Consider the following 19,357-nt stretch of genomic DNA (forward strand, 5'->3'; position numbering starts at 1 on the left):
AGTTGGTGGGGTCAGAGACCCAGTTTATATACCTAAAATGTCTTTGAAGTGGGGAAGACTTCACAGAGTGGTTTTGAAGTGCACAAGTTCCCCTTTCAGTACAGGTCTGTCTGGACCTGAAAACAAATACACCAATTGGGTATGAACCAATGTTACCATGTCTGTAGGGTGAGAGCATATGCACTTTAGCACTGCTTAGCAGTAGTAAAGTGTGCAGAGTCCTAAAACCAGCATAAGGAGTGCCAGAAAAGTGGAGGGAGGCAGGCAAAAGGTTGGGGGATGACCACCTGTAGGAGGCTGGCCTGGCTTATAGTGGGTACCTTGTGGTACTTACACCTTGTGCCAGGTCCAGTTATCCCTTGTTAGTAGAGTAGTAGTGTTCTAGCAGCTTAGGCTGATAAAGGTAGCTATAGCAGAGCAGCTTAGGCTGAACTAGGAGACATGCAAAGCTCCTACTATACCACTTATATCACTTAGCACTATATCATAAGAAAACACAATACTCAGAGTGACTAAAAATAAGGGTACTTTATTTTAGTGACAATATGCCAAAAGTATCTCAGAGGATATAATCCCTTAGGAGGTAAGTAATATACACAAAATATACACACACAAACCAAATCAGGTAAGTAAACAGTTAGAAAAGTAGTGCAAACAGTGTAGAACACAATAGAATGCAATAGGAAAGAATAGGCCTAGGGGCAACACAAACCATATACTCCAAAAGTGGAATGCAAACCACGAATCGACCCCAGGCCTAGTGTAGTGTGTAGAGGGTCGCTGGTAGTGTAAGAAAACACTAAGGGTGCCCAAGTTACCCCACCCCAAGACCCAGAAAAGTAGGAGTAAAGTTACCCTACTACGCCAGAAAGACAGTGAAGTCGAGATAGGGGATTCTGCAAGGACAACAACTGACTGCAAAGCACTGAAGACAGATTCCTGGACCTGAAGACCTGTAAAGGAAGGGGACCAAGTCCAAGAGTCACGCAAGTGTCCAGGGGGGGTAGGAGCCCACTAAACCCCGGATGAAGGTGCAAAAGGGCTGCCTTTGGGTGGAATAAGCTGATGATTCTGCAACATGAGTTCTCATTTGGTCAGAAGATGTCCCAGGGTGTGCTGGAGGATGCAGAGTTGATTCCACGCAGAAAGACCCCAAACAAGCCTTGCTAGCTGCAAGAGTTGCAGTTGAAGATTTTGGGTGCTGCCAGAGCCCAGGAAGGACCAGGAGGTCGCCCTTTGGTGGAGGAGACAGAGGGGGCACTCAGCAACACAGAGACCCCATACAGAAGCAGGCAGCACCTGCAGAAGCACCTGAACAGGCGTTCAGAAGATCTGAGCACGACGGTCGACTCAGCACAACAAAAGGGAGTCTCACAAAGTCGGAGTCAAACTCAGCGAGTTGGGCAATGCAGGACGGAGTGCTGGGGACCTGGGCTAGGCTGTGCACAAAAGAATTCTTGCACAGGATTACTGTCTGGTGTGGGGAGGCAAGGACTTACCTCCACCAAATTTGGACAGAAGGGCCACTGGACTGTCAGGGACACTTGGACCCAGCTCCTGTGTTCCAGGGACCAGGCTCGTCAGGATGAGAGGTGATCCAGAGGACCGGTGATGCAGATGTTTGGTGTCTGCGTTGGCAGGGGGAAGATTCCGTCGACCACGGGAGATTTCTTCTTGGCTTCCAGGTCAGGGTGAAGGCAGACAGCCCTCAGAGCATGCACCACCAGGAAACAGTCGAGAAAGCCGGCAGGATGAGGCACTACAATGTTGATGGTAGTCTTCTTGCTACTTTGTTGCAGTTTTGGAGGCATCCTGGAGTAGTCAGCAGTCGATCCTTGGCAGAAGTGGAAGAGGGAAGTGCAGAGGAACTCTGGTGAGCTCTTGCATTCATTATCTGGTGAGATAACCACAGGAGAGACCATAACTAGCCCACAGAGGAGGATTGGCTACAGAGAAAGGGGTTTTGTGCCAGAGCAGGGCTGGGGGGATCCCTGAACTGGTGTAGACTGGCCTATGCAAGGAGTGCAACATCTGTGCCCTTCAAAGCATTTCCAGAGGCCAGGAGAGGCTACTCCTCTCATGCCCTTCACACCTATTTCCAAAGGGAGAGGATGTAACACCCTTTCTCAGAGGAAATCCTCTGTTCTGCCTTCCTGGGACTGGGCTGCCCAGGCCCCAGGGGGGAGGAAACCTGCCTGAGGGTTGGCAGCAGCGGTAGCTGCTGAGAAAACCCCAGAAAGTTAGTTTGGCAGTACCCGAGCTGTATGCTGGAGACCAGAATGGTATTGAGGTGACAATTCCATGATCCTAGACATGTTACATGGCCATGTTCGGAGTTACCATGGTGAAGCTACATATAGGTATTGACCTATATGTAGTGCATGCGTGTAATGGTGTCCCCGCACTCACAAAGTCCGGGGAAATTGCCGTGAACAATGTGGGGGCACCTTGGCTAGTGCCAGGGTGCCCACACACTAAGTAACTTTGCACCTAACCTTCACTAAGTGAGGGTTAGACATATAGGTGACTTATAAGTTACTTAAGTGCAGTGTAAAATGGCTGTGAAATAACATGGACGTTATTTCACTCAGGCTGCAGTGGCAGTCCTGTGTAAGAATTGTCTGAGCTCCCTATGGGTGGCAAAAGAAATGCTGCAGCCCATAGGGAACTCCTGGAACCCCAATACCCTGGGTATCTAGGTACCATATACTAGGGAATTATAAGGATGTTCCAGTGTGCCAATCAGAATTGGTCAAATTAGTCACTAGCCTGCAGTGACAATTTTAAAAGCAGAGAGAGCATAAACACTGAGGTTCTGATTAGCAGAGCCTCATTGATACAGTTAGGTACCACACAGGGAACACATATAGGACACAAACTTATGAGCACTGGGGTCCTGGCTAGCAGGATCCCAGTGACACATATCAAACACACTGACAACATAGGGTTTTCACTATGAGCACTGGGCCCTGGCTAGCAGGATCCCAGTGAGACAGTAAAAACACCCTGACATATACTCACAAACAGGCCAAAGGTGGGGGTAACAAGACTAGAAAGAGGCTACCTTCCTACACCACCCTCAGGTTGTCAGGTCTAACAGCAGCCAAGCAGTGCACCAAATGGTTAACAAATCTATAAAAGTGGCATTTTCAAACAGACAATCTTAAAAACAACGTTACCAAAAAATGTATTTTTCAATTGTGAGTTCAGAGACCTCAAACTCCATCTCTATCTGCTCCTGCTGGAAAACTGCACTTAAAAGAAATTTAAAGGTAATCCCCATGTTAACTTATGGGGAACATAGGCCTTGGGAATACCGAATTTGGCAGTATTTCACTATCAGGACATGTAAAACACACCAGTACATGTCCTACCTTTTAAATACACTGCACCTTGCCAGTGGAGCTACCTACAGGCTACCTCAGGGGTGCCTTATATGTACTAAATGGGAAAGCTTGGGCCTTACTTGTGAGTACACTTAACAGGTTGACATGGCAGTTTAAAACTGCACACAGAGACACTGCAATGGTCTGAGACATGCCTACAGGGTTACTCATGTGGGTGGCACAATCAGTGCTGCAGGACCACTAGTAGCATTTGATTTATAGGCCCTTGGCTACTAGGAACTTACTAGTAAATCACATATGCCAAACATGGATAACCAATCATAATCATAATTTACAGAGGCAGCACTTGCACTTTAGCACTGGTCAGAAGTGGTGAAGTGCCCAGAGTACCAAAAACCAGCACAAAAAAAAAACACATAGTCATAGTCAAAATCATAGGAAGCAGTGACAAAAAGACAGGGGAAACCACGCCAATGGTGCTAGGTCTAACATGTGGACCACTCAGCTGAAAGTGGGGATGTTGTACCTGGCCCGTTTTACAGAGTCATCCACACACTTTTTGTCTATCTCCTCCTATATTTTTACCTCTTTTTGTTGGCTCCAGGACTCTGGGCACTTTATCACTGCTGATCAGTGCTAAAGTGCATGTGCTCTCCCTTTTAAACTTGGCATGATTGGTTACTCTGATTCGCTTATTTAACTTACCTGTAAGTCCATTGTACAGTGGTATCCCTTATACTCAGGCCTGTAAATTAAATGCTACAAGTTGGCCTGCAGCGCAGCTCGCGCCACCCACAGAAGTAGCCTTTCAAACCTGTCTCAGGCCTGCCACATCACAGCCTGCATGTGCAGTTTACTGCCACAGGGACCAGGCATCTAATTTACTTGCCAGGCCTAGAACTCCCCTTTTACTACATAAAAGTCACTCCTAAGGTAGGCCCTAGCTAGCCCTATGGGCAGGGTGATGTGTAGGACCTATGTCTTTATGTACTACATGTTCTAGTAGTGACAAACAGCCTATTTAGTTTCACACTACTGTGAGCACTGCTCCTCTCATAGAATTGCATGGGAAATCCCCTAACATATGTATAAGTGGTATTGTTTTATCTATAAGGGGTGACGCAGGCATGCTTTGTATGATTGGAATGGTAGTGAGAAATGTTGCTTTCAGGTGCAGGTGGGTTTTTCATTACCATTGTAGAAATTGTACTTGTAGAAGGGTAGAAAGTGGGCATTTCTCTGTGCTTATAACTCTGGTGTTTTGCAGCTTGACTCCAATCCACGTCTGTGACAGCGTAACAGATGGGCTATGTGCATGCTTCTCAGAAAGCGTGTTCACATTGTGGTTCTAAAAATTCTGGACCCATGTAATTTACTTTGCCACAACAGTACGATTTTAGTATCAAAAGACCGATAATGACTAGTACACTAAGCATGAGCATTTTCGCTCAATTCCAGCAGCGTTTTCACCTCGAAATCGCCATTTTCGTCCTGCACTCGTGAATCCCATTTTTTAAAGTTGCCCTCACATAGGCTTATAATACAGTCGGATTTGATTCCAAGGACACGTACACCTTGATTGACTTTTCTCTGACCTGGACAAGCTGGAACCATTGCCTCAGGCCAAACCTGTTTGGTCAGTCCCTCTCCCAGTGGCCGAATCAGATAGCATCAAGGCACACCATGCCATAAAACCCTTATTATCGCTCACACACCCTGCCTAATCTTACTCCCACCTGCACCTGCTCTTTTCTTCTTCTTACTTTACGAGGGGGAGGTGCCCGTTTTTATTGGGGGTCCACACTTATCTGATGTGAAATTCTAGGCCTTGCCGGGTAATTTATTATGGGTTGGATGACATGAAATATGAGGTTTCATCATGACACTGTTTTTTTCCTTTGTAGTGAAGACATGTGAATGACCAACCAAAATGTCAAGAATGTTTGCCTGAAGCTTAAAAAACTGTATATAAGGAAACCTGATTTTGCATTGACACACAGTCTCCTGAGAACATACAAGTCGTGCTGTTGTACTTCTAGGACGCCTGTCAATTGGTTGCAGCCAATAAATTCGATCTTTGACTTCACCTAGAAGACTCTGAGTTTCTGTAGTCTGAATCAGGAAAGTACCCGAGGTCTTTGGGTGTACCCTGGCACCGCTGGGTTACCGGATCAGTACCGGTTCTGAAAAACCCAGTACCTCAGTTGGCGCCCAACGTGGGGCGATACCAGCGGTACCGGTCCAAGCCTGAGGTCCGTGAGGAGCTTCGTGTGAAAATTCTGGAGGAAGGCCGCCACTTCATCGACCCCTGCATGTCGACGTGGTCCGAAAGTCTTTGCTGCGAGGTTCCCCGCTTCCCGACGGCTACGAAGGACTGCTGCCCTGGCTATCGCCCTGATTTGGACCCTTGATTTTTGGTAGAGCGAAACGATAAGACAAGTCTTCTGGTGACGTCATTGATATTTTCAGTTAAGTATAAGTGGAGCGTCTCCCAGTCCTTAGTTGGACACTTGGTTTGGTCCTTAGTTGGACACTTGGTTTGGTCCTTAGTTGGACACTTGGTTTGGTCCTTAAGTTGGACATTTGGTTTGGTATCCCTTCGGGATCACTTTGATTTGGAACTTGCAAGTACCAAAGCCGAAGGACTCGTGTATTCACGAGACTATCGTAAACGATAATCCTTTGAAGTTTGAAGCTAGACTAGTGAGCGAAGATGCCTGGTCTTAGCAGACTTGGAAATTTGTTTTGTCTTGGTTGTAAAAGGGACTCCCGGTTGGAGGACTCATGTCCGGTTCCTCCGATTGGAACTCCAAATTATGAACTATATGTGAAGCACGGAGTAGGCCCCATCACATATAATGAAGTATGGATCCGTTACACCAGAAAAGATGGTGTTTTAAAATGGCCCCAAAATGGTAGCTTTGACACAGAAATCTTAGATAACCTCGAAGTTAGACTTTTTAAGAAGAAAGCCCGGCCGGCAATGTTTGATTCTTTCCGCTTATGGCGTAAAGAAGCCAAGCAAAAGGAAATTAAATTAGCTAAGAAAAATAAGAGAGAAAAAGGTATTTCGATTATGCAAGCTGCTATACAGTTTAAAGATAACGAAGCAGAACAGTTGAATGAGCAGTTGCATAGGCGACATAAAATGACAGTAGATAAATGCTATCCAGTTTTGTCGCCTCTTCAGCAAGATGCAGCAAAAGACTCTGAAAAAGATCCCCTAATGTCGCATTTGCTAAGTTCGCCACCACCCTATGCGCAGAATGCAACGGCACCTCCGCAACCTCTAGTTGCACAACCAGTGGTTGCATTGCCTCCTGCTCCTCCCCAGCACCCACCAGCTATTCTTCAGTTGGTTCCTATTCCTCCGGTGCAGCCTTCTCAAGGGCCACCGGCTTTGACATCTGCTCTGCCTTTACTTCCTACAACTTTGACTACTATAGCGACTACCACTCCTGGTATTGTTTCTGACACTGCTTCTGTCTCTGCCTTGTCTCATTCTGTTTTTCCTCCTGTTAATTTGTCAACCTCTCCCTCTATCCGTCAGAGAATGACAAACACTGTGACTAGTCTTTTATCCCCTCTCTTTGGGTCATTAGCTACGACCCCAGTTACAGAGCGTAATCAATTGCGTAGCCAATTGCCTGATGGTATGGAGAAAGAGACACTGAATTATTTGGCGCATAAATGGGTTACTGAACCAGCGAGATATGAACTAGAGTCTGTTATGGATGTCTTCCATCAGTGGGAAGAACCGAAACAGAGATACGTTTTTGAGAAAATGTGTACTTTTCTTTCTGAGGATTTAGAGGAAAATGGTTTGGAGACCAATCCGCCTAAGTTGTGTCGTGTACGGTTTGATTTTTCGACAGGTTTGATTGTGGGTTCAGATGTCGAGAAAGCAGTTGCGACGTTATTGTCGTTTAGGACTGAAGGTGTTTCCAGGTTATTGTTTAAATATGATTCTTCTGCTAAAAAGAAAGGGAAACAGTACCCCATGAGAGAAGTTCCCCCACAGTGGAGGGAAGGGGACCCAAATGCTAATCCACCTGTCCTGCCTCACTTCCAGCGTGTATGGGTACACGTTCCATGGAAGCGAGCTGAAGTTTTAGCCCTTAAGCAGACATTGCCTGATCCCCGTAAGAATCCTACAGGGTATTACAAGGAATTGTCACAGACTGCGGGGTCTTGCATTATGAATTTAGCGGACATAGACATGTTGTTTGGGAATGTTGTTCCACAGCCTTTATGGGGAAAGATTCGCCATGCAGACCATGCTCAAGAATTAGGTGACACATGGGCGAATGTTGCTGCTGCAGATGCCCGACAAATTGGTGGTGCTAAACCTGAGCCTTTAGTGACAGAACTTCCTGGTAGAATTATTGATTACATGAAAACTATAATGCCTGCGATGCGTGTAAACTGGGATAAATTGTCTGCATGTAAGCAAAAGAAAGAAGAAACGGTATCAGATTTCTTCACCAGGTTTGAAGAAACGTTTGTGGACCACAGTGGTCAAGATATGAGCACGGAAGGTGGTCAACGTTTGTTCGTCGATAAATTTGTGCATAATCTGCTTCCTGAGTTGTGTAAAAAGTTAAAAGATTCAGAAAGTTCTTGGGCAGTTTCCTCTTCAGCGCAGATATTGGCTACTGCACAATACTACAAAAATAGAGATAAAGATGAGAGAGATAGAGTAGAGAAGAAAACAAAAGATTTGAAAACGAAGGTTCTGTTACAACAAGCGTACCCGCCACATGGTGGTCAGAATAGTGGTGCACAGAACAACTATCAGAATAACTATCAGCCCCAACCGTTTCAGAGAAACTCGCAAAGAGCCGAGTATGCTCAACCACGTATCCCAGTAGGTCCCAATCAGTGTTCATATTGCAAGGAAGAGGGTCATTTCAAGTATAGTTGCCCTGCTTTGCTGCAGCGCGCAAATGGTACTTCCGGTTTAAGAGGTCGAGGTGTTCCACAAGCACCTAGAGGAAGAAGACGTGGATATGTTCCCCAGAACGCGCGCCCATTCCTCCCTCAAAACTCAATAAACAGATTTGATCAACAGGTTAATGCATCCGGTAGGACGGCTCAGTACTATACTGATGATTACTATACAGAGGGTGAGCATTTGGACAGTAATGATTGCTAGGACAGCCATAGACAAAGAGAGGGAGTTGTTTCAGTTCCAGTAGATCAGAGTGGGCCTTATGTTGAGGTGATCGCATCAGGTGTGTCAGAACCTTTTCTGTTGGATACTGGTGCTACCAAGAGTTCTATTATGCACTCAAAACTCCCTGGCGCACCTTTGTCTGGCGAAACAAATGTATCAGTAGGTTTTTCCGGCGCCCCAGTTAGAAATCCGATTTCTAACCCTATATCTCTTTCTGTTGGACCTTGTAAATTTGAAACACCCCTTATTTTGACGACAGGTTGTGGCGAGAACTTGTTAGGATTAGATTTGTTAAAAAGATTGTATGCGACATTGTATTGCTCTCCTTCTGGAGTGCAACTCACATTGGGTAAGAAAGTGGTTTCACCAATGTATTTGTCAAAGGACAGATTTCCACCAGAATTTTCGTCTCTTCCTAATACTCTTTGGGCTACTGGACCTAATGATGTAGGTCTTTTGGAAATTCAGCCATATGTGATAACATTAAAAGCCAATGTTAAAATGCCACGTATTCCCCAATACAAGATCTCTAGTGAGGGGGAAAAGCGTTGATGGCAATTATTCGTGATCTGATTGAGAAGGATGTAATTGAAGAGACAAGAGGCAACGTTTGCAATAGTCCTGTTTTGCCTGTCTTGAAGCATACTGACCCTACTCAGCCACCTGTTTATAGGTTTGTAATTGATCTTAGACAGGTGAACAAAATAGTTGTGCCACAGTTTCCAGTCGTCCCCGATATCACTGCATTGTTGACAATGATTCCGGCTTCAGCCACTTGGTTCTCAGTAATAGACCTGAAGAATGCTTTCTTCAGCATCCCTATTGCAGAAGAGAGCAGGGACATTTTTGGCTTCAATTTGGGAGGACGAAGCTTCAGATTTAAGAGAGCTCCTCAAGGCTATTGTGAAAGTCCATCCATCTATAGTCAGGCTTTGAAAGCACAACTTGACACTCTTATGTTACCTGATGGCGCCACTCTCATTCAATATGTCGATGATTTGCTAGTTGCCGCAGATACTAAGGAGATCTGCAAAGAAGCAACATTGTCATTATTGCGTCATTTGTCTGATTTACACCACAAAGTGTCCCTTTCAAAGTTACAGTATTGTCAAAAAGAAGTGACCTATTTAGGTCATCTCTTTTCGAAGGAGGGAAGGCAACTGACCCCAGAGAGAATCAGAGCTGTTGCAGCAATGAGTGTGCCAAGAACACAAAGAGAAGTGCGTGCTTTCTTGGGTATTACATCATATTGCAGACAATGGATACCTAATTTTTCGTTAATAGCCAAACCCTTGGTGGCATTAACTTGTAAAGATATACCGAATCCCGTCCCATGGTCTGAAGATTGTCAGAAAAGTTTTGTCGAATTACGTGATGCATTATGTTCAGCTCCTGTGTTGGGTACCCCCAACTACAGCAAGCCTTTTACATTGTATGTCCATGAGAAAGAAGGTTGTGCGTTAGCAGTTTTGACACAACAGTTTGGAGACAGGGAGCGTCCATGCGCCTATTTCTCTTGAACCTTAGACCCAGTAGCTAAGGCACTACCGAGCTGCTTAAGAGCGGCAGCGGCAGCTGCTGTTTCTATCCGACAGTCTGCTTGTTTAGTGATGAATAACACATTAGTCGTAATGGTTCCACATGCAGTGGACACGTTGTTAAACAGAACCAAGACACAGCATTTAACTAGTGCTCGATTGTCAGGTTACGAGTTGACATTGTTAGCAAGCCATGTACATATAAAAAGATGCACTACACTTAACCCAGCTACGTTATTGCCAATTGTGACGGAGTTAGATACTTCTGAACAACATGATTGTCTCCGTAGAACAGAAGAGGAAACGAAAGGGAGAATAGACCTTCTGGACACTCCCATTGCAAAGAGTGATGGTACTTTGTGGGTGGATGGTTCATGCTTTAAGCTCCCGAATGGTGACACGACTGCGGCGTATGCTGTGACAACTTTGTGTACGATTGTTGAAGCTGCACGTATCCCACATAATTCAGCCCAAGCAGCTGAGTTAATAGCCCTAACAAGAGCATGTACAGTATCAAAAGGAATGAAAGTGACTATCTATACCGATAGCCAATATGCGTTTGGTGTGGCCCATAGTTTTGGGCGTTTGTAGAAGGAACGTGGGTTCCTGACCTCGCATGGAACTAAAATACAGCATGGTCAGTTGGTAAATGAGCTCCTTGATTCACTTACTTTACCGTTGCAAGTTGCGATTGTGAAGTGTAGCGCACATAAAAAGGTGACTGATGATGTTGGTCGTGGGAATGCATTTGCTGACGAGGTCGCAAAAGAAACGGCAAGGAATGTGATGAGCCGAATGTATGTCGCGAGCCCTGCAAGATGGATTGGTGATGTTGGAATGTGTGAAGACACGATAGAAAGCGTGAAATCGATTCAAGCTGAAGCCACAGAGAGAGAATTGAGTGTGTGGAGAGAAAGTACGGGTAAATTGGATGCGAATGGTTGTTGGGTCGAGTTGTCAGAACATCAGAGATGGTTGCTACCCGATTCGTATGTGCTTGCAGTAGTTACAATGGCTCATGGAATGGCTCACATCAGTGTGAAAGGAATTTGTAAGTTGTTGGCCCCAGTATGGCAAAATGCAGGAATTCCCAAGTGCGCAGAAAATGTAGTTAAAAATTGCATGGTATGCCTGAAACACAACCCTGGTAGAGGAACCCCAACTCCAGCTGGTCATTTTGCACCTCCTACGTATCCGTTTGAGGTTTTGCAGCTAGATTTCATCCACATGGAGAGGTGCAACAACTTAAAATATGTACTCGTTGTTGTTTGTGCCTTTTCAAGATGGGTGGAAGCCTATCCCCTAAAAGACAATACTGTGCTGTCCACAGCCAAAGCCCTTGTGAAAGAGTTCTTCCCTAGGTTCGGAATGCCGAGAATGATCTGGAGTGACAATGGAAGTGAATTTGTGGGTCAAGTGATGAAGAAAGTATGCGAAGGGCTAGGCATCAACCAAAAGTTTCACGCTGCAAATCACCCCCAATCAGCTGGATTAGTGGAGTGCTATAACGGCACTCTAAAGCTAAAATTGGCCAAGATACAAGCGAGCTCTGGTCTCAAATGGCCTGACGCTCTACCCTTAGCACTCCTATCAACCAGAATGACTGTGCATTCACGAGTGAAACTTAGTCCTTACGAAATAGTCTTTGGCCGCCCGGCCAATATATGGGGAGTGCCTAGGCCCAAGAAATTCAGCGAGATAGAGCATCCTGTCTTGCTTGACTATCTGTATGAATTGACGGCTAAATTGCGTGTCTTACATCAACAGGTCCACGACACCTTGCCTCCGGTCTCTGAATCTCCAGGTCATCCCATTGAGCCTGGATCCTGGGTTTTAATAAAGAACTTTCAGCGAACCAAAAACGAGCAGCCCAGGTGGACCGGACAGCACCTCGTTCTTCTCTCCACAAGATCAGCTGTTCGAGTAGAAGGGAAGAAACACTGGATCCATGGGACCCATTGCAAAAGGGTACCCCTACCTCTGACATGTGACCGGTGGGTCCAGGAAGGTGTCGCCGACTCAGAGACTGAAACCGTGCCACGTTTTCTGCCTTTCAGCGATGCACGAATAAAAGGAACACTCACTGAGAAAGAAAGTGATGACATTTTACAATCAGCAGTATCACCGTCAGTTCGATTGGACACTACAGAACCTGAACTCCTTTTTCAGGACCACACGATACCTGGGACTAACCGTTATAATCTACAACCAAGAATAAAGGACAAATAAAATAGTTTACTTTTCTTCTCTTTAGCAAAGTTCTCCAATATGGAAAATTATTTTTGAATGACTTTTTGCTTTTTGTATTTTTTTTTAACCTCCATCCGGGTTCGGCTGTAGGATCGTGGCTGAAAAGACTTAGGGGGGTAGCCTGTGGACACAAGGTCTACAGGTCTGGTTTGTTCTAGGGCGGCCTGGAACATTCAGAACACTCCTAAGTGAAGTAAACCAACCGCCACGAACGGCAACGGTTAGAGGATGGAATCTTTCCAAAATGGAGAACATGTTGAAAGACTGAGTTTCAAGAAGAGAATATGTGAAACGATAACCAGGAAACGTTTTTTGCTGCTGTGCACTTTTATGTTATTTAGTATACTTATGTTTTTTATAGGATATATTTTATTCTGTTTTAACGTGATATTGGCACCCACTACCTCGTCTGCACCTCCTCCTTCCACTGTTTCCCCACATTCTTTTCAGCTCCTCCCTAAACATGAATCTGCTAGGAGACTAGAGTTCATTAATAACTCCTTCATCCAGCTTTTGCACCAACACCAACTAGTGATAAATACAACTAACTGTTGGGTGTGTGGCCTTATGCCTCACACAGCAGATAAAGGTATCCCTTATCTGATCCTGCCTTTCAGCCACAATGGTTCCGTGTGGGCATTCAGAACGATATTCATCTATGCACACTACCCCCTACGTTTTGCGGAAGACAACCCTAAGAAAAATGCTTTAGTTAAAGGTATCATAGACATGATGAAGGACAATATCTCCTACGAGACTATCCCCAGAGATGAGACAATGGCATATATAGGATGGAACATGACCGGATATGAAGCCACAATGAATGAGAAACAGCAAGCTAAGATATCTTCCCTGATTTGGGTTGTACCCCATCAGGGTCACCTGTGTCTGCAAGGTACTGGCAAGAATCCCAGAGCTCAGCTAGGGGAAAGCGTCTGCACTGAGACATATGTCTTCGCATCTCAGACCTCCCCTCCGCTCTTGGCAGCTAAGGGCACCTATTTCATCTGCCATGATAGAGCCTTTACATGGTTGCCCCCTGACTTTTCGGGCACATGCTTCGTTTCGTTCCTGTTGCCCCCTACCTACACAGCAGCGGCAGATTACCACAAGACAAGGATAGTTAGAGGCGTATTCAGTGAAGAAGACACTGCAGGACAAGAATTTGGGGACTTCGTAAAGGGTTTTCTGCCGTTCTGGGGACAAATAAGCAACAGCAGGAGCATAAGGCAATTGATAAGAGTGGTTGAATCCACCGTGGCTGAAACCGCTGGTGCCCTTGGTAACTTGACTGCTGAGCTCCAGTCGGATCGTCTTATGACCCTTCAGAACAGGGTCGCATTAGATGTCATCCTTGCAGACCGGGGTGGAGTATGTACATTGATCCAGTCGAGTTGCTGTGTTTTTGTCCCAGATAACGCTCCAACAGTATACCAGGCCATCTCCAAACTGCATAGAATTTCCGAATCTATTCATTTAGATAAAGGAGATTGGTCATTAATGGGATGGCTCTGGGAACTGATATCAGCATGGGGATGGAAGATTCTGATGGTCATTGGGATGATCTTGGCCATTCTTTTTCTGTTCTGTCTATGCGTGCAGTGTGCTCCTGCGATATGTGGCCTCTGTGTTACATCATGCATAAGGAAACCTGCACCAAGAGACGAGCTAAATACTAGGATGATGTTACAGCAACATCTCAACGACTTTAGAAACATAGACCTGGACTCAGATTAGCATGAGAATAGGTTTATTGCCTATGTAAGGGCAAAAGGAGGGTTTGTGGTTCTAAAAATTCTGGACCCATGTAATTTACTTTGCCACAACAGTACGATTTTAGTATCAAAAGACCGATAATGACTAGTACACTAAGCATGAGCATTTTCGCTCAATTCCAGCAGCGTTTTCACCTCGAAATCGCCATTTTCGTCCTGCACTCGTGAATCCCATTTTTTAAAGTTGCCCTCACATAGGCTTATAATACAGTCGGATTTGATTCCAAGGACACGTACACCTTGATTGACTTTTCTCTGACCTGGACAAGCTGGAACCATTGCCTCAGGCCAAACCTGTTTGGTCAGTCCCTCTCCCAGTGGCCGAATCAGATAGCATCAAGGCACACCATGCCATAAAACCCTTATTATCGCTCACACACCCTGCCTAATCTTACTCCCACCTGCACCTGCTCTTTTCTTCTTCTTACTTTACGAGGGGGAGGTGCCCGTTTTTATTGGGGGTCCACACTTATCTGATGTGAAATTCTAGGCCTTGCCGGGTAATTTATTATGGGTTGGATGACATGAAATATGAGGTTTCATCATGACACTGTTTTTTTCCTTTGTAGTGAAGACATGTGAATGACCAACCAAAATGTCAAGAATGTTTGCCTGAAGCTTAAAAAACTGTATATAAGGAAACCTGATTTTGCATTGACACACAGTCTCCTGAGAACATACAAGTCGTGCTGTTGTACTTCTAGGACGCCTGTCAATTGGTTGCAGCCAATAAATTCGATCTTTGACTTCACCTAGAAGACTCTGAGTTTCTGTAGTCTGAATCAGGAAAGTACCCGAGGTCTTTGGGTGTACCCTGGCACCGCTGGGTTACCGGATCAGTACCGGTTCTGAAAAACCCAGTACCTCAGTTGGCGCCCAACGTGGGGCGATACCAGCGGTACCGGTCCAAGCCTGAGGTCCGTGAGGAGCTTCGTGTGAAAATTCTGGAGGAAGGCCGCCACTTCATCGACCCCTGCATGTCGACGTGGTCCGAAAGTCTTTGCTGCGAGGTTCCCCGCTTCCCGACGGCTACGAAGGACTGCTGCCCTGGCTATCGCCCTGATTTGGACCCTTGATTTTTGGTAGAGCGAAACGATAAGACAAGTCTTCTGGTGACGTCATTGATATTTTCAGTTAAGTATAAGTGGAGTGTCTCCCAGTCCTTAGTTGGACACTTGGTTTGGTCCTTAGTTGGACACTTGGTTTGGTCCTTAGTTGGACACTTGGTTTGGTCCTTAAGTTGGACATTTGGTTTGGTATCCCTTCGGGATCACTTTGATTTGGAACTTGCAAGTACCAAAGCCGAAGGACTCGTGTATTCACGAGACTATCGTAAACGATAATCCTTTGAAGTTTGAAGCTAGACTAGTGAGCGAAGATGCCTGGTCTTAGCAGACTTGGAAATTTGTTTTGTCTTGGTTGTAAAAGGGACTCCCGGTTGGAGGACTCATGTCCGGTTCCTCCGATTGGAACTCCAAATTATGAACTATATGTGAAGCACGGAGTAGGCCCCATCACATATAATGAAGTATGGATCCGTTACACCAGAAAAGATGGTGTTTTAAAATGGCCCCAAAATGGTAGCTTTGACACAGAAATCTTAGATAACCTCGAAGTTAGACTTTTTAAGAAGAAAGCCCGGCCGGCAATGTTTGATTCTTTCCGCTTATGGCGTAAAGAAGCCAAGCAAAAGGAAATTAAATTAGCTAAGAAAAATAAGAGAGAAAAAGGTATTTCGATTATGCAAGCTGCTATACAGTTTAAAGATAACGAAGCAGAACAGTTGAATGAGCAGTTGCATAGGCGACATAAAATGACAGTAGATAAATGCTATCCAGTTTTGTCGCCTCTTCAGCAAGATGCAGCAAAAGACTCTGAAAAAGATCCCCTAATGTCGCATTTGCTAAGTTCGCCACCACCCTATGCGCAGAATGCAACGGCACCTCCGCAACCTCTAGTTGCACAACCAGTGGTTGCATTGCCTCCTGCTCCTCCCCAGCACCCACCAGCTATTCTTCAGTTGGTTCCTATTCCTCCGGTGCAGCCTTCTCAAGGGCCACCGGCTTTGACATCTGCTCTGCCTTTACTTCCTACAACTTTGACTACTATAGCGACTACCACTCCTGGTATTGTTTCTGACACTGCTTCTGTCTCTGCCTTGTCTCATTCTGTTTTTCCTCCTGTTAATTTGTCAACCTCTCCCTCTATCCGTCAGAGAATGACAAACACTGTGACTAGTCTTTTATCCCCTCTCTTTGGGTCATTAGCTACGACCCCAGTTACAGAGCGTAATCAATTGCGTAGCCAATTGCCTGATGGTATGGAGAAAGAGACACTGAATTATTTGGCGCATAAATGGGTTACTGAACCAGCGAGATATGAACTAGAGTCTGTTATGGATGTCTTCCATCAGTGGGAAGAACCGAAACAGAGATACGTTTTTGAGAAAATGTGTACTTTTCTTTCTGAGGATTTAGAGGAAAATGGTTTGGAGACCAATCCGCCTAAGTTGTGTCGTGTACGGTTTGATTTTTCGACAGGTTTGATTGTGGGTTCAGATGTCGAGAAAGCAGTTGCGACGTTATTGTCGTTTAGGACTGAAGGTGTTTCCAGGTTATTGTTTAAATATGATTCTTCTGCTAAAAAGAAAGGGAAACAGTACCCCATGAGAGAAGTTCCCCCACAGTGGAGGGAAGGGGACCCAAATGCTAATCCACCTGTCCTGCCTCACTTCCAGCGTGTATGGGTACACGTTCCATGGAAGCGAGCTGAAGTTTTAGCCCTTAAGCAGACATTGCCTGATCCCCGTAAGAATCCTACAGGGTATTACAAGGAATTGTCACAGACTGCGGGGTCTTGCATTATGAATTTAGCGGACATAGACATGTTGTTTGGGAATGTTGTTCCACAGCCTTTATTGGGAAAGATTCGCCATGCAGACCATGCTCAAGAATTAGGTGACACATGGGCGAATGTTGCTGCTGCAGATGCCCGACAAATTGGTGGTGCTAAACCTGAGCCTTTAGTGACAGAACTTCCTGGTAGAATTATTGATTACATGAAAACTATAATGCCTGCGATGCGTGTAAACTGGGATAAATTGTCTGCATGTAAGCAAAAGAAAGAAGAAACGGTATCAGATTTCTTCACCAGGTTTGAAGAAACGTTTGTGGACCACAGTGGTCAAGATATGAGCACGGAAGGTGGTCAACGTTTGTTCGTCGATAAATTTGTGCATAATCTGCTTCCTGAGTTGTGTAAAAAGTTAAAAGATTCAGAAAGTTCTTGGGCAGTTTCCTCTTCAGCGCAGATATTGGCTACTGCACAATACTACAAAAATAGAGATAAAGATGAGAGAGATAGAGTAGAGAAGAAAACAAAAGATTTGAAAACGAAGGTTCTGTTACAACAAGCGTACCCGCCACATGGTGGTCAGAATAGTGGTGCACAGAACAACTATCAGAATAACTATCAGCCCCAACCGTTTCAGAGAAACTCGCAAAGAGCCGAGTATGCTCAACCACGTATCCCAGTAGGTCCCAATCAGTGTTCATATTGCAAGGAAGAGGGTCATTTCAAGTATAGTTGCCCTGCTTTGCTGCAGCGCGCAAATGGTACTTCCGGTTTAAGAGGTCGAGGTGTTCCACAAGCACCTAGAGGAAGAGGACGTGGATATGTTCCCCAGAACGCGCGCCCATTCCTCCCTCAAAACTCAATAAACAGATTTGATCAACAGGTTAATGCATCCGGTAGGACGGCTCAGTACTATACTGATGATTACTATACAGAGGGTGAGCATTTGGACAGTAATGATTGCTAGGACAGCCATAGACAAAGAGAGGGAGTTGTTTCAGTTCCAGTAGATCAGAGTGGGCCTTATGTTGAGGTGATCGCATCAGGTGTGTCAGAACCTTTTCTGTTGGATACTGGTGCTACCAAGAGTTCTATTATGCACTCAAAACTCCCTGGCGCACCTTTGTCTGGCGAAACAAATGTATCAGTAGGTTTTTCCGGCGCCCCAGTTAGAAATCCGATTTCTAACCCTATATCTCTTTCTGTTGGACCTTGTAAATTTGAAACACCCCTTATTTTGACGACAGGTTGTGGCGAGAACTTGTTAGGATTAGATTTGTTAAAAAGATTGTATGCGACATTGTATTGCTCTCCTTCTGGAGTGCAACTCACATTGGGTAAGAAAGTGGTTTCACCAATGTATTTGTCAAAGGACAGATTTCCACCAGAATTTTCGTCTCTTCCTAATACTCTTTGGGCTACTGGACCTAATGATGTAGGTCTTTTGGAAATTCAGCCATATGTGATAACATTAAAAGCCAATGTTAAAATGCCACGTATTCCCCAATACAAGATCTCTAGTGAGGGGGAAAAGCGTTGATGGCAATTATTCGTGATCTGATTGAGAAGGATGTAATTGAAGAGACAAGAGGCAACGTTTGCAATAGTCCTGTTTTGCCTGTCTTGAAGCATACTGACCCTACTCAGCCACCTGTTTATAGGTTTGTAATTGATCTTAGACAGGTGAACAAAATAGTTGTGCCACAGTTTCCAGTCGTCCCCGATATCACTGCATTGTTGACAATGATTCCGGCTTCAGCCACTTGGTTCTCAGTAATAGACCTGAAGAATGCTTTCTTCAGCATCCCTATTGCAGAAGAGAGCAGGGACATTTTTGGCTTCAATTTGGGAGGACGAAGCTTCAGATTTAAGAGAGCTCCTCAAGGCTATTGTGAAAGTCCATCCATCTATAGTCAGGCTTTGAAAGCACAACTTGACACTCTTATGTTACCTGATGGCGCCACTCTCATTCAATATGTCGATGATTTGCTAGTTGCCGCAGATACTAAGGAGATCTGCAAAGAAGCAACATTGTCATTATTGCGTCATTTGTCTGATTTACACCACAAAGTGTCCCTTTCAAAGTTACAGTATTGTCAAAAAGAAGTGACCTATTTAGGTCATCTCTTTTCGAAGGAGGGAAGGCAACTGACCCCAGAGAGAATCAGAGCTGTTGCAGCAATGAGTGTGCCAAGAACACAAAGAGAAGTGCGTGCTTTCTTGGGTATTACATCATATTGCAGACAATGGATACCTAATTTTTCGTTAATAGCCAAACCCTTGGTGGCATTAACTTGTAAAGATATACCGAATCCCGTCCCATGGTCTGAAGATTGTCAGAAAAGTTTTGTCGAATTACGTGATGCATTATGTTCAGCTCCTGTGTTGGGTACCCCCAACTACAGCAAGCCTTTTACA

The sequence above is a fragment of the Pleurodeles waltl genome, chromosome 3_1 (genome assembly GCF_031143425.1).
Source record: "Pleurodeles waltl isolate 20211129_DDA chromosome 3_1, aPleWal1.hap1.20221129, whole genome shotgun sequence".
Classification (NCBI taxonomy): Eukaryota; Metazoa; Chordata; class Amphibia; order Caudata; family Salamandridae; genus Pleurodeles; species Pleurodeles waltl.